This window comes from Amblyraja radiata, chromosome 33 (assembly GCF_010909765.2).
Source record: "Amblyraja radiata isolate CabotCenter1 chromosome 33, sAmbRad1.1.pri, whole genome shotgun sequence".
Taxonomy (NCBI): domain Eukaryota; kingdom Metazoa; phylum Chordata; class Chondrichthyes; order Rajiformes; family Rajidae; genus Amblyraja; species Amblyraja radiata.
Genome location: NC_045988.1, coordinates 23803530 through 23818336, shown reverse-complemented (window position 1 = coordinate 23818336; position 14807 = coordinate 23803530). Strand labels below are relative to the sequence as shown.

General features: G+C 45.6%; 1 pseudogene; it reads right to left on the bottom strand.

Moving 5' to 3' along the window:
• Window positions 1–12538: 12538 nt before the first annotated feature.
• Window positions 12539–12645, bottom strand: LOC116991414 (annotated as a pseudogene).
• Window positions 12646–14807: the final 2162 nt, after the last annotated feature.

Sequence of the window (14807 nt, the reverse complement as noted above, 5' to 3'; positions counted from 1 at the left end):
GACAGGTAAATAAGGAGGTTAAGGATGTAAACGTGATATTTGTCTTGTCGAAGACCAAGGGATGCCATAATAAAACATGTATAAAATAGGTTAGGCAGAGGTTCACTTGCACCTCCTCCAACCTCATCTACTGTATCCGTTGTTCAAGATGTGGACTCTTGTACATCAGTGAGACCAAACGTGGACTGGCCGATCGTTTCACTGAACACCTTTGCTCAATCCGCCTGAACCTACCTGATCTCCCGGTTGCTAAACACTTTAATTCAACTAGCCATTCCCACACGGACCTTTCTGTCCTAGGCCTCCTCCATTGTCAGAGTGAGGCTAAATGCAAATTGAAAGAACAGCATCTCATGTTCTGCTTGGGCAGCTTACAACCCAGTGGCATCAATTTTGATTTCTCTAACTTCAAGTAACCCCGGCATTCCCTCTCTCTCCATTCCTCCCCCACACAAGTCACACCAGCTTCTCGTTCTCACCGAGCAAACAGCTAACAATGGCCTGTTTCCTTTATCATTGTTACTTTTTTGCATATCTTTCATCCAATTGTTCTACATCTCTCTACTTCACCAACTATCTCTCTTATTTCCCTTTCCCCTGACTCTAGTCTGAAGAAGGGTCTCGACTCAAAACGTCACCCAGGCCTTCTATCCAAAGATGCTGCCTGTCTTGCTGAGGTTTTGTGTCTATCTATATCAAACAGTAGTTGGACCACAACTGGAGTACTATGTGTAATTGTAGGCAAGATGTGATTGTACTGGTGAGAGTGCAAAGGAGATTCACTTGAGGAACTGGAGGCGCAGCACCTGATATTTTACTTGGATAGCTTATAACTTAATGGTATGAACACTGAATTTTCCAAATTTAGGTAACTAAGGTTCTCTCTTTATTTATTTGTTTTCCCTTGTCTCTCTCTTCCATCTGGATTCACGTCCAATTCTCCCCTTCCATCTCTTCCTGTCCCCTTCCACTTATATTCGTTCCTCTTGCTTTACAATCGCACTTCTCTCCTTATCTCACATCTTTTGTCTTTTCTTCTCTGGCATTTGACTAACCATCTGCTTATCAAAAACATCCCTCACCTGTATCCACCTATCAGTCGCCACACTTTGTCATGTTCCCACCTCTCTTCCAGCTTTTTCCCTGCTCCACCACAATCCATCTGAAGTCCTGACCTGAAACATCATCTTTTCATGTTCTTTAGAGATCCTGCCTGACCCACTGAGATAGTCCAGCATTCCGTTTAGTTTATTGTCACGTGTACTGAGGTACAGTGAATAGCTTTTATTGTGTGCTACCCATTCAGTCCAAAGACAATACATTATTGCAATCGAGCCTTTCACATGATAGTGGGGAATAATGGGAATAATGTTATAAGCCTTCTAAGCAAGTAGTGGAGTTGGTGCACTTTCTTGGCCATTGCTTCTATATAACTAGTCCAGGACATGTTGCTGGTGATATTTGCTCCTAGGAACTTAAATCTTTCAACTATCTCTACTTTGGCACCGTCAATGTACACTAGGTATAAACACAAAATGCTGGAGTAACTCAGCGAGACAGGGAGCATCTCTGGATGGAACAAATGGATGGCGTTTCGGGTCGAGTCCCTTCTCCTGACCGAGAATGAAGGGAGAGGGGGACACGGAGATATGGAAGGGTAAGGTGTGAAAAGGAGACATCAAAGGGGATTAGGTTCAAGGAAAATGTAGAATAGATCATTGTCAGCTAGGGGAAGGTGACAGTGAAGCATGCAAAGATAAAATTTAATCAGGAGGGCGGCAGACTTGTCGGATGGGGGAGGGATGGAGAGAGATGGAAACACTAATAAATGTATTAGTACAACAAACCACGGATGAAGTCTCACAAGGATTTTACCAGAGAATTTATGTCATTTTAATCCATCACAATCAGATATATACATCCCATGCTTTCAGTGACTCTGCCCCAAAGAGACAGTGGGCATGTAAATTGTCTTAAAGATATTGACTAAATGCTGCAACAATCGGAGCTGGTTGGATCAGGTAATATCAGATTATTTTGTCTGTGGGCAGAGAGTGTTCAATCAGGACTATTTGGCACACAGGACCTGATGGTGGATGGTGTGTACGGAATAGTCACAACTATGGAAACCAACGTGAAACAGTATTAATCTGGACACACATTCCGATGTGTAGGCAAAGTCCTTGTGTCAAGAAACAGGAAGTCCCGCGAGACAAGGGATAAGAGGGTCACTGGGGTGGAAGGGGGACAAATGTTGCTCTATCAAAACACAAAGTCATGGGAAAGTTAATCAGCTCAGGCCGCATCTGGGGAGGGAATGGGCTGGTGACATTTCATTCAGTCTGAAGAAGGATCCCAACCCAAACTCTCACCTCTCCATTCCCTCCACAGGTGCTGCCTGGCCCATTGAGTTATTCCAGCGCTCCGGTTTCACTCAAAATTCCAGCATCTTGAGGGAGGCACAGTGCTGTAGCGGGTAGACCCGCTGCCTCACAACGCCAGGGACCCCGGTTCAATCCCAACCTCGGATGCTGTCTGGGAGGAGTTTGCACGTTCTAGTTGTGACCACAAAGGTTTCCTCCCACATCCCAAAGATGCACAGGTTGGCCGTCTGTAACTTGTCCGGAATGTGTAGAGAGTGGGTGAGAAAGTGAGATTACATAGAATGTGTGAGAATGGGTGTCTAATGCTCAGCTGGGGCTGAAGGGCCAGGTTCCATACTGTCTCTCAACTAAAGTAAACATCTGCAATTCTTTGTGTCTCCAATATATCCCACCTCATGGCCATTAGTTTGTGCAGCAGTCTTTCTAGTGCATTTGATTGAATGCCTTCTGAACCTTCCAACACGTTATATCCATTAGCTTCTTTTTATCCACCCTCTTAGTTGCAATCTAAAATTCTATTAAGTTTTTCAAATGTGATTTTTCTTTCATAAAATCCTTAGATTCGTCATAACATTGTTCGAAGCATTGAAAGCAATTGATCAGTTGTCATCAATCAAAAACAATGTGGCCATTAATCATAGTGAGGCCATTCGGGGCAGCAGAGTAATGCAGCTGCTGCCTCAGCACCAAAGACCCGGTTTGATCCTGACCTCAGGAGCTGTCTGTGTGGAGTTTGCACGTTATCTTTGACCGTGTGGGTTTCCTGTGAGTGCTCCGGTTTCCTCCCATACCCCAAAGATGTGCTGGTTTGTAGGTTAATTGGCCTCTAGCTTTTAGTTTAGTTTAGTTTTGTTTAGAGATACTTCGCCCTTCGGTCCACCTAGTCCGCACTGACCAGCGATCCCTGCATTCTAACACTGTCCTACACACACTCGGGACAATTTCACATTTATATTCAAGCCAATTAAACTACAAACCTGTACATCTTTGGACTGTGGGAGGAAATTCAAGAAGTCGGTGAACACCCATGCAGGTTACGGGGAGAACGTGCAAATTCCGTGCAGACAGTACCCGTAGTCAGGATTGAACTCTGGTCTCGGACCTGGCGAGGTAAGGCAGTTGCTCTACCGATGCGCCACTGTACCGTACTGGTGTGTAGGGATGGATGAGAAAGTGGGATAACATAGAACTAGTGAGAACGGTTGGTCACTGGTCGGTGTGGACTTGGTGGGTCAAAGGGTCTATTTCCAAGTTATATCTCCAAATTAAACTAAAAAGAAATGGCTGCAGAGTTCAAGGCCTGGTAACTACTATCAGAGGCAAGTATCTCAGTCATAAACATGGATTGCTCTTCATGTCTAAGATGAAAAAAATGCCAAGGAAATGGAAGTTATCAGTGTGATAAAGGATTCCAACCCGAAACATTGCCAGTCCATTCCCTCCGCAGATGCTGCTTCACCTGATGAGTTACTCCAGTACTTTTGCTGAAAATTCCAGCATCTGCAATTTATTTTGTCTTGGTTTGCACAGTGGTGCAGCGTTAGAGTTACTGACTTACAGCGCTTGCAGCGCCGGAGACCCGGGTTCAATCCTGACTATGGGTGCTGTCTGTATGGAGTTTTACGTTCTCCTCGTGACCGCGTGGGTTTTCTCTGAGATCTTCGGTTTCCTCCCACACTCTAAAGATGTACAGGTTTGTAGGTTAATTGGCTTGGTATGAGTATATATTGTCCTTAGTGTGTGAAGGATAGTGTTAATGTGCGGGGATCGCTGGTCAGTGCGGACTTGGAGGGCTGAAGGGCCAGTTTCCGTGCTGTATCTTTAAACTAAACTAAACTAAACTAAGGTACACAAAAGTGCTGGAGAAACTCAGCGGGTGCAGCAGCATCTATGGAGTGAAGGAAATAGGTGACGTTTCAGGCCGAAACCCTTCTGTAAACTAAACTAAACTTCTGTTACATGCTTTATTTCACCTGTTTACAACTTTGTTAACCTGCAATGTTATTTTTAAAATATTTTTTATAATATTTGTTAACGATTTGTAAACTGATAGCCTACATTTTTTTTGCAATCTAAACGCATTTAGAGGTTTCCAAGAAGTGGCATTGTACCAAAATTCACTATCTTGCACACATTTTGTATTGATATCCATCAGGTATTGACACACCTTGTGTGATGGTGGGTAATGTTTTCTTAATGTTTGTCAGTGTTTATTGTATACCCATATAAATGCATGGAAATGAAAAGTTTAGAGTGATGTGGGCCAAACACAGGCAAATGGGACTAGATTAGCTGGTCGGTATGGACGAGTTGGGCCGATAGATCTGTATCCACGCTCTATGACTCCAGGACTCTAATGGTTGAGCTCATTTATAAATATTCCATGAGGAAAGGAACATCGGTTTGTGAGCCGAGCCTGCTAGGGGCAATGGAGGAGGTCCTGTAGCAGCCTGGAGCTTACTTGGGCTTACCTGGATCGGGGGTGTTCCAGCACTTTCCGCATATGTTCCCAACTTTGCACTTTTTCTTTTTGCAAATGGTACCAAAATATGGCGACTCGTGCATGTGTGACCTATGCAAAAAGAATTTCACTATGCAGTGCATTCATGATAATAGAGAACCATAGGAACCATTGATATGTAAGTCAATTAAGCAATTGGTGAAGACAATCTTAAAACAAACACAATGATTCATAGTTTAGTTTACTTTAGTTTAGAGATACAGTGCAGAAACTGGCTCTTCGGCTCACCAAGTCCGTGCCGACCAACCATCTTTGCCCACTAGCACTATCCTACGCACACTAGGGACTATTTACAATTTTACCGAAGCCAAATAACCCACAAAGTTGTACATTTTTGGAATGTGGGAGGAAACCGGAGCACTCGGAGTAAACCCATGTGGTCACAAGGAGAACCTATAAATTAGGTACAGACAGCACCTGTAGTCAGGACTGAACCAGGGTCTCTGGTGCTGCAAGGCAGCAACTCTACCAGTGCATCACTGTGCTGAAGGGTCTCGACCCGAAACATCACCCATTTGTTGTCTCCAGAAATGCTGCCTGTCCTGCTGAGTTATTCCAGCTTTTTGTGTCTATCTCCTTTCTTATCATCTCTTCTCCCCCCCCCCCCCCCCCATCTTCTTTCAGTCCATTGTTCCTTCTGTTCTGCAGCCAGCTCGCTGTTGAATCTACGACTTGACCTCTGATTTCCTGTGGTCTGAATGAATCCAATCCATCACAATTGTATGTCCTGTTTTCAAAATGTGTTGAGTCATTGATAATATAAGTGAGATTTCAATTTACTCTGGTCTTTCAAAGCTTCACAGCCATGGAACACTTTTAATTCTGATATTTCAGTCCTGATAACTGGAGTAACAAACAAAACAAAAAGCAATTTATTCTTATTTTGCAGTCAATTTAACTGAAGAAACATAATTTAGATTTTAAATATAACATAGTCAAAGGTATAAAATAAAATATAGCTGTGCATACTAACCTGCATAAGTTCGTCACCAAATGATCCATTTTATCATCGAAAACAAAGCCTCAGCCTCCATCCCAGTCATTGGATTCTATCCCACTGGGACCCATGGTCAGGTCAAACATGGACAAGTAAATCTGTTGATTGTAGACACAAAATTCTGGAGTAACTCAGCGGGTAAGGCAGCATCTCTGGAGAGAAGGAATGGGTGACGTTTCGGGTCGAGACCCTTCTTCAGACTGATGTCAGGGGAGGGGATGGGACAGAGATAGTATGTAGTCAGAGACAGTAAGACTGGTGGGAGAACTGGGAAGGGGGAGGGGATGGAGAGAGAGGGAAAGCAAGGGCTATGTGAAGTTAGAGAAGTCAATGTTCATGCCGCTGGGGTGTAAGCTGCCCAAGCGAAATATGAGGTGCTGTTCCTCCAAATTGCACTGGGCCTCACTCTGACAGTGGAGGAGGCCCAGGACAGAAAGGTCAGTGTGGGAATGGGATGGGAGTTAAAGTGTTTAGTAACTGGGAGATCAGATAGATTTTGGCAGACTGAGCGGAGGTGTTCAGGGAAACGATCGCCGAGCCTGCGTTTGGTCTCGCCGATGTACAGGAGTTGACACCTGGAACAGCAGATACAGTAGATGAGGTTGGAGGAGGTGCAAGTGAGCCTCTGCCTCACCTGGAAAGACTGTCGGGGTCCTTGGATGGAATCGAGGGGGTAGGGAAAGGGACAGGTGTTGCATCTTCTGCAGTTGCAGGGGGAAGTACCTGGGGAGGGGTGGTTTGGGTGGGAAGGGACGAGTTGACCAGGGAGTTTCTGAGGGAACAGTCTCTGCGGAAAGCAGAAAGGGGTGGAGATGGGAAGATGTGGCCAGTAGTGAGATCCCGTTGGAGGTGGCGAAAATAGTGGAGGATTATATGCTGTATGCGACGGCTGATGGGGTGGAAGGTGAGGACGTCCTTGTTATGAATGGAGGGAGGGGGAGCAAGAATGGAACTGCAGGATATTGAGGAGGCCCTAGTGAAAGCCTCATCTATAATGGAAGAGGGGAACCCCCGTTTCGTAAAGAATGAGAACATCTCCGATGGCCTGGTATGGAACACCTCATCCTGGGCACAGATGCGGCGTAGACGGAGGAATTTGGAGTTGGGGATAGAGTTTTTACAGGAAGCAGGTTGGGAAGAGGTGTAGTCTAGATAGCTGTGGGAGTCAGTGGGTTTGTAATAGATGTCAGTCAATAGTCTGTCTACTGTGATGGAGACAGTGAGATCTAGAAACGGTCGGGAGATGTCAGAGATGGTCCAAGTGAATTTGAGTGCAGGAAATTACTCGTGAAGTTGATGAAGTCAGTGAGTTCTGCATGGGTGCAGGAGGTAGCACCGATGTAGTTGTCAATGTAGCAGAGGTAGAGTTCGGGAATAGGGCCAGTGTATGTCTGGAACAGGGATTGTTCAACGTACCCTATAAAGAGGTAGGCATAGCTGGGGCCCATGCAAGTGCCCATAGCTACGCCTTGGATTTGGAGGAAGTGGGAGGAGTCGAAGGAGAAGTTGCTGAGGGTGAGGACCAGCTCTGGTTGGCAGAGGAGAGTATTAGTAGACGGTAATTGGCTGGTTCTGCAGTCGAGAAAGAAATGGAAGGCTTTAAGACTTTCCTGGTGGGGGATGGAGGTGTAGAGTGACTGGACATCCACAATGAAGATGAGGGAATGAGGGTCTGGAAAACGGAAGTCATTGAAGAGACGAAGAGCATGTGAGGTGTCTTGTACGTAGGTAGGGAGTGATTTGACCGGGGGGGATGGAATGGAGACGAGGTATGTGGAAATTAATCCGGTGGTACATGAACAAGCAGAAACAATGGGTCTGCCAGGACATTTCCGTTTGTGGATTTTGGGGAGAAGATAATATTGGGCCGTGCGGGGCTGGGGAACGATAATGTTGGAGGCTTTAGAGGGCAGAGAGCCGGAAGTAATAAAATCAGAAATGGTGTATGATATTAAGGTCTGGTGCTCGTCTGTGGGGTCATGGTCCAAGGATGTAGAAGGAGGTGTCTGAGATTTGTCGCCTGGCCTCAGCCTGGTAGAGGTCAGCTCGCCAGACTACCATGGCACCTCCCTTGTCGGCGTGTTTGATTATCAAGTCAGTGGTGCTGTAGAGTGTGCAGAGGGCTGTACGTTCAGGGGGGAAGAGGTTAGAGTTAGTAAGGGGAGTGGAAAAGTTGAGGCGGTTGATGTCCCCCTGGCAGTTGGCAATGAAAAGGTCCAAAGAAGGTAGAGGGCCATCCGGGGGAGTCCAAGAGAAGTTGGTTCATTGGAGACGGGAGAAGGGGTCATCACTAGGCAGTGAGGACACCTTCCCATAGAAAAAGGCACAGAGACAGAAGCGACGGAAGAAGAGCTCTACATCGTGGCGGACCCGGAACTCGTTGAGGTGGGGGCGGAGGGGTACAAAGGTGAGGCCTCTGCTGAGGACAGAGGGGAGGTCAGAGAGGAGGTGTTTAGAGAGGAGGGGGGAGTAGCTGGGGTCACCTTGCTAAAATGAGATGGGGAAGAACCAGTTACACCCCCACTGAGCTTCCCTGTAGGAGGGGGGGGAGCAGTAAGACCCAGCACATTCAGATCCTGTGGTGTTGGATTCTGCATCGTGGAGACTGTGGGCCCGGTGCTGAGCCTGGGACTCGGGTAAGGCGACGGCTGTGGCCCGCTGGTGGGCGGTGGAGTGGCGAGGGTCGGCGGAGTTGCTGGTGGAGGCCGTGGGGAGTGGAGTCCGGGTCAGCGGGTGAAGCGTCGTTAGTCCCGGTAAGCGGATGGCCGGGGAGGGCAAGAAACGGCGGCAGTGGTGACATCGGGGAGGTGGTGGGAGTTGACGGCAGCGGCGTGGAGGCGGTGTTGGTCAGTTGTCCTGTGGAGGCGGTGAACATCAGTGGCAGCGGCAGCTTCGGTGGTCCGGGCCTGGGATCAGCCAGGAAGGCGGTGAGTGTTGGTGCTGCTCCTCGTGGGAGCAATGGCGTCAAGGGTCTCGGCATCGTGAGGGTCGGACAGGAGGCGCGGGCCAGCGGTGGAGCGCCGGGCATGTGGGCGTTTGAGTCAAGGCGTGTCGGTGGAGGGACCGGTCTGGAGGCGGGCAAGTTTACGATCCTTTGTGGAGTCTAGGTTGGCGAGGAAGTGTTTGTTGAGGTCGTGGATCTGGCGTTGAATTAAGTGCATTTGGGGTCCATTGCAGGTGTGGTAGAGTGAGGCCCAGGAGCTGCGGGAGAGTTAGAGCGAGAGCTTGTTGGTGCTGGTGCATCGCAGCCAGTGTAGAACGCGGCCACGGAATAATGGCAGATCAACTGTCGGAGCCTATAGTCCAGGTTGTGTCCGAACTGGGATGTCTGGAGCCAGAGTTGGAATCTCTGAGGTAGCAGATGGAGGCGCAGGCAAGGCCCGAGAAAACAAACGTGGCTGTGGTAGCAGGTCTGGGTTACGACATGGTCGTGGAGTCGGAGGGAAGGAGGAATCACAGAGGGTGGGCAGTGAGAGAGGATGTTGCTAAACCCTCATCAGAGAGAGGAGGAGAACCTCTTCAAAAGTAGACCCATTACATCACAACGCTCCTTTGCATATAAGTTACAGCCTAACAAGAAAATTAGATAAAGAAGGGAAGGATATATACAGACATCTCTCCCTGTGTGCCCACATTTACAACAGGCTGGCAATGGATTTACTGCTGGTTACGATGGCGCAGCTGTAGAGTTGCTGCCTCACAGCGCCAGAAACCCGGGTTTTATCTTGACAACGAGTGCTGTCTACATGGAGTTTGTACGTTCTCCCTTTGACCGACGTGAGTTTTCTCCGGGTACTCTTGTTTCCCCCCACAATCCAAAGATGTACAGGTTTGTAGGTTAATTTACTTCGGTAAAATTGTAAATTGTCACTAGTGTGTGTAGGATAGTGTTAGTGTGCGGGGATCGCTGGTCAGCGCGGATTCAGTGGGCTGAATGGCCTATTTCCACTCTGTATCTCTACACTAAACTAAAAGCTCTTACCTCTAAATTAGTCTGATAGTGAATTATAATCTCAAATTCCCCTTTAATAGTAAGATTAAACGAGAACTTACCAGTTCGAAGTTTGATCTGTATTTTATGAGGAGTAACGTTGAGGGAATACATGAAGAACCCGCCAGCACGCACGTGTATCATTCTTCAAAGCAGAGGAGTGAATCACAGATACCTGTAATGACTTAAGCATAGTAAGATTAGAGAAAAGTTACCAATTGTGTTTATGATCAAGGGTGGGAGCGGAGGGCATGTATTCACTCAACGTTACTCCTCATAAAATACAGATCAAACTTCGAACTGGTAAGTTCTCGTTTAGTCTTACTATTTTACTTCGGAGTCACGTGAGTGACTACATGAAGATTTCAAAGCTCTGTGATTCAAGCCGTGGAACGAGTCCATCATCACGTCTGCCTTGGTTTTGGGGAGAATAGTGATAACATATTGAACATCAATATGATATATATAAATAACCATAAAGTTAATAATAATTGATAGCCCCTGTTTTTTGGGGTAAATTATGGTACAGAAACTTAACAATGTTTCTGAAAAATTCCAGTTTCCATTACTGGTTAGTTATAATCTTTAGAATGTTCTTTCCGATGGCAATCCTGCAGTCCTGAGGATTTTATCCATAGGAACCTCCAATTTAAATGCTGCCGACGTTGCTGCAGCCTGGTGGAGTGAGATTTTAACCCAGTTAGTGTTTACACCAACTTTTGTCAATACTATGTTAGCCATTTAGCTGGCCTGGCGTGTTATTCTTTAATGAGGCTGTCTGTCGTTGATGAGAAGTTCCTCTTCTGTGCCACTGATGGTCTGGGTTTGTTCCATGTATATTTGTAGATGTCTCACAACACAGTCAATCATCTGTAGGGTAGGCTCTAAAAAAAAAAAATGTTATTTTAAGGCCTGCTGACCCCTGTCTGTTTAGTTCCCTAATTCCTGAATATAGAAGTGTAAGTTGCCAGGTGAACTGGTCAAGGTATCCAGCCTTAATTTGGTAGGGACTGAGTCCTTAGTGCCGTGACCTAAGCCATTAGCATGACAGTTTTGTAAAATGTCAAAACCTGTAATGACAGCGCTGTGGCTGGAGCCCAGTTCTTTAACAACGTTAAGACGATGCTGATGTCCCATATTTGGGAATACCTGGTCTTTGGGGAATTCCCATAAAAAGTGTCCATCATAAGCTGTTGTTCCGTTCTCTTGCCATAGGTAAGTAGATGGGCCACTTCTGGCACAGTTGATGTCACTAATACTAAGCCCCTGTAGGTTAACAACGCTTCCTAACAGGCTGGATGATGTATTATGATTGCAACACATCTCCCATTAGTTTATGTATTTTAGACATTGTCTTTAGGTTGATTGTCTGTGGCCCGCTGTGATCATGTCCATTGCTCTGGCCGTCTGTTTTGGATGGTGCTGCATGGTTCTAATCTCATTCCCAGTACCACCTAGAACCATGGTTGGGTAGGTCAGTCGGGTACTATTAAAACACCAGACGCAGAGTCTCGTAGTATTTCCCTTAGTACCCCCCCCCCCCCCCCGATGAGGTTGCCAAATTGTGTTGGCCAGATTGTTACATGATGTAGATTCCCTTTCACCCATGTGGTTTATATGTGCTACCACAGTAGTGTTGTTAATTTATAATCTAATAACCTGTTTAATATATTCCAGAGCAACATGACTTTAGGCCATGGACAAACACACAACATTTCCATGTAGTTATGCCCAGTGTTAGTAATAATGATGCTTGCTGTGTATTCCATCTTCCTCCACAGCTGGAGATGGAATTGGTAACACACCATCCTAGTGCATAGTATCCATATGTAGGACCATAGACTGGTTGCTGACAATGATAGGATTGGAGCAATGCCCAATGTTATCTTTCCACCATTTAGTTCCAATATGGCTTCTGTATGGCTTCATCATTCTATCGAAATGATCACCATTAATTTTAAGAGCTCATATTTTGGCCCTCTGTAAATCTTTATAATGTAAGGGTCTGAATTATGTGGCTGGAAACCATATGTTGCCAATATTCTTGCTACCAGTCTGATGGATGGTTCATCCTCATGTCAATGATTTTGCTGTATGCCTCTATTAAGGTTGTAACCTCTGTTGGCAAAGTTACTGACATGAGGAACTGAGTTAATGGTGAACCCCAAATAATCCCTTTAGTTTGAAGGATTTATTTTTGATTTAATTGAATGGATAATGATCCTAGTTTCCAAATAATTGTTAAGTGGCTGTTACTGTTTGTTCAGCCCGTCCTAAGTTTCCACACAGTTAGTATGTCATCCAAAGAAGCCATTACCATTGTGTGGCTGGTTGTCATATTTTGTAAATAACCTAGGTGCTAATGTAAACACATTAGGTAGTGCCCTATACTGCTAGAGCTGAGCCATCCAATTAGATAAAAATAACGTCCGTGGTCACCTGTTATGGGTACTGAAATTGTAAGCATCCTTTGAATCAATGCTTGCCATTTTCGTTCTTAAAACGAATATACTTAACAATAGAAAAGGTTTCTGTTCTTAAAACGAATATATCGTTTTATTTATTTTTCACTTTTTTATTTTTTTATTTTTTTATTTCAATTTTTTATTTTTTTAAATCTTTTTTATTTATTTATTTATTTATTTATTTATTTAATTTTATAATATATGGTCCCTAGATAAGGGACATATCAGACATTTAAACTGATAAGAAAAGATATTATACGAGCTTAGCCAAAAAGCCGAGATCTGATCTATGATTGATGCGTCAAGCGCCATATCCTATTTTGTTAGGAAGGGAATGCGTAGATAATAATTATTCCCTTGCAATGCAGCTAAAACCCCATCTGTTGCTGATGTCCAGTGTCTGTATCCCATATGACATATTTGGTAATTGGTGATTATGTCTGGATATGAGTAGATCGGCATCTGGTGTTCCATATCGTGTAGAAACATCAGCAAATACTATAGCCCAACTTGGTGTTCTCTTCCAAATTCCTCTCTCGATATATCAGCTGGACTAGAAGATTATGTGTTGTAAAATTCTATTGTGTATCCCCGGATACTGTTTAAGATATGAGTGTCAAAAAGTTATTTATTCGATGTCTTCTCGCACCAACCTCCTTGCTTCCTTCTGGTTTTACTGTTTTCTTCTGGATCCCCGAGGCCGTGTGTTGTGGGTGTACACATCTTCCAGCATAGGGGCGATACCTTTGAGGATGATGTTTGGACGTTTAGATGAGCTCCAGTTTGGCTTCATTGTCCAACTCCTTGACCTTCTAGATAGGTCACCCCCAAATAAAAAGATTTTGCTAGGAGGTTTCGGGTTTACACAGGCCCGCGTCAATCCCGGTTGGATGTAACCAGATGCATAAATTGATTAGTTTAGTACATTCAGGGATTTACAATCCCCGGTGGCAAGTGACAGCTATGGTGTCAGCTAATGTTTGCCCCTGCAGTAGATAGAAAACATATGGTCTATGCTGGCTTCTAACCTGGTTTGTAGATCTTTCCCAGTTAGCTTTACTCACAGCTGTACTGTTGTTCCCCCTGAAACATAGACAGACATTCCCGTGTGACTTCCCAGATGGGAATGGAATTTGTCAGTACATTTTTGGACTGCTAAATCCTTCAGTCACAACATAAGTATTCCTGTATTTCTATCAGGAAAGGACCAATAATGCACTCTATGTACTTTGTGACTTAGAAAAGGCATCACCTCATTGTTACAGCTCTTTCATCTGTTTACCTGTCCAGGGTTTGCCCTAGACTTGACCCCAGCACTCTTCTGACAGAAGAGTCTACTGGGGAGAGAGAAGCATGATTATAGCCCTATAGAAAAGGTGCTGCTTCCTTCTCCCTGAGTCTGTCTTTTTCTCAACCACTTCCCTGTAATAATAGAAGTGAAATACAGCCTGTATAAGGTGCTGCTATGGGACTTACCCACTGGAGGATTTCTTCTTGGACCTGCATCGCTGCAAAACGGTATGTTCTCGCAGGTGCAGGCCCCGCAGTGCCAATGCGGTGCGGTGTACACGGTCACTGTGCCGCCGGTATCCCCGTTGGCCTGCGGTGCTCCAAAGCGCGGTGCAGTGCTCACAGCACTGAGCCGCCCGTACTGCCTTTAGCCTGCGGTGCTCCAACGCGGTTCAGTCCCTCGGGGAGCTGGCCGCTCGCAGCCGCAGGTCTGGTAGTTTAAAAAACGCGGTGCAGTGCTTCCCGCTCCAGAATGCTCCACCGCTGTCGGCGTCCTGCTGGAGCTGAGGTCGGCTCCGGCTCCCGTTTAAGGGAGATAGTGGTGCCCCCGGCCGTTGCTGGCTGCCTGCAGTTCTGCAGACTCTCCCCAGCCAGTTTTCACCTGCCTGCCTGTAAAAAAAGCAAGTCATGAAACTAAGTTCTCCTACCTTACTTGTTGCAGGTTCAACCCTGCCGTTTGGGAGGAACGTCCTCCCCTCGTAATGACTTGTTCACAATGCGTGTAGCGATAATGACACACGTGCGTAGTGGCGGGTTCTTCATGTAGTCACTCACGTGACTCCGAAGTAAAATCTGGTTTACAATATCTGTTTCCCTCCTGATCTGAGCAATAAGGGCTTCAACTCTTTTCCCCTCTCCTGTCGAGTGTCTGTGCTAGCTGCTTACAATTTTCAGTGTTAAAAAGCTATAAACGTGAATTGCATTCCAAATGGTGAAACATGACTTTCACAGTTACAATGCTGTTAATACTGTAGGGTTTTGGGTGGGAAGTCAGTCAGACTTTATTTTAGACTTTAAAATTACAGCGCAGAAACAGGCCCTTTGTTCCACCAGGTCCTGCCAACCAGTGATCACCCGTTACACTAGCACTATCCTGTACATTAGGGACAATTCACAATTTACCAAAGCCAATTAATCTACAAACCAAACTAAAATCATA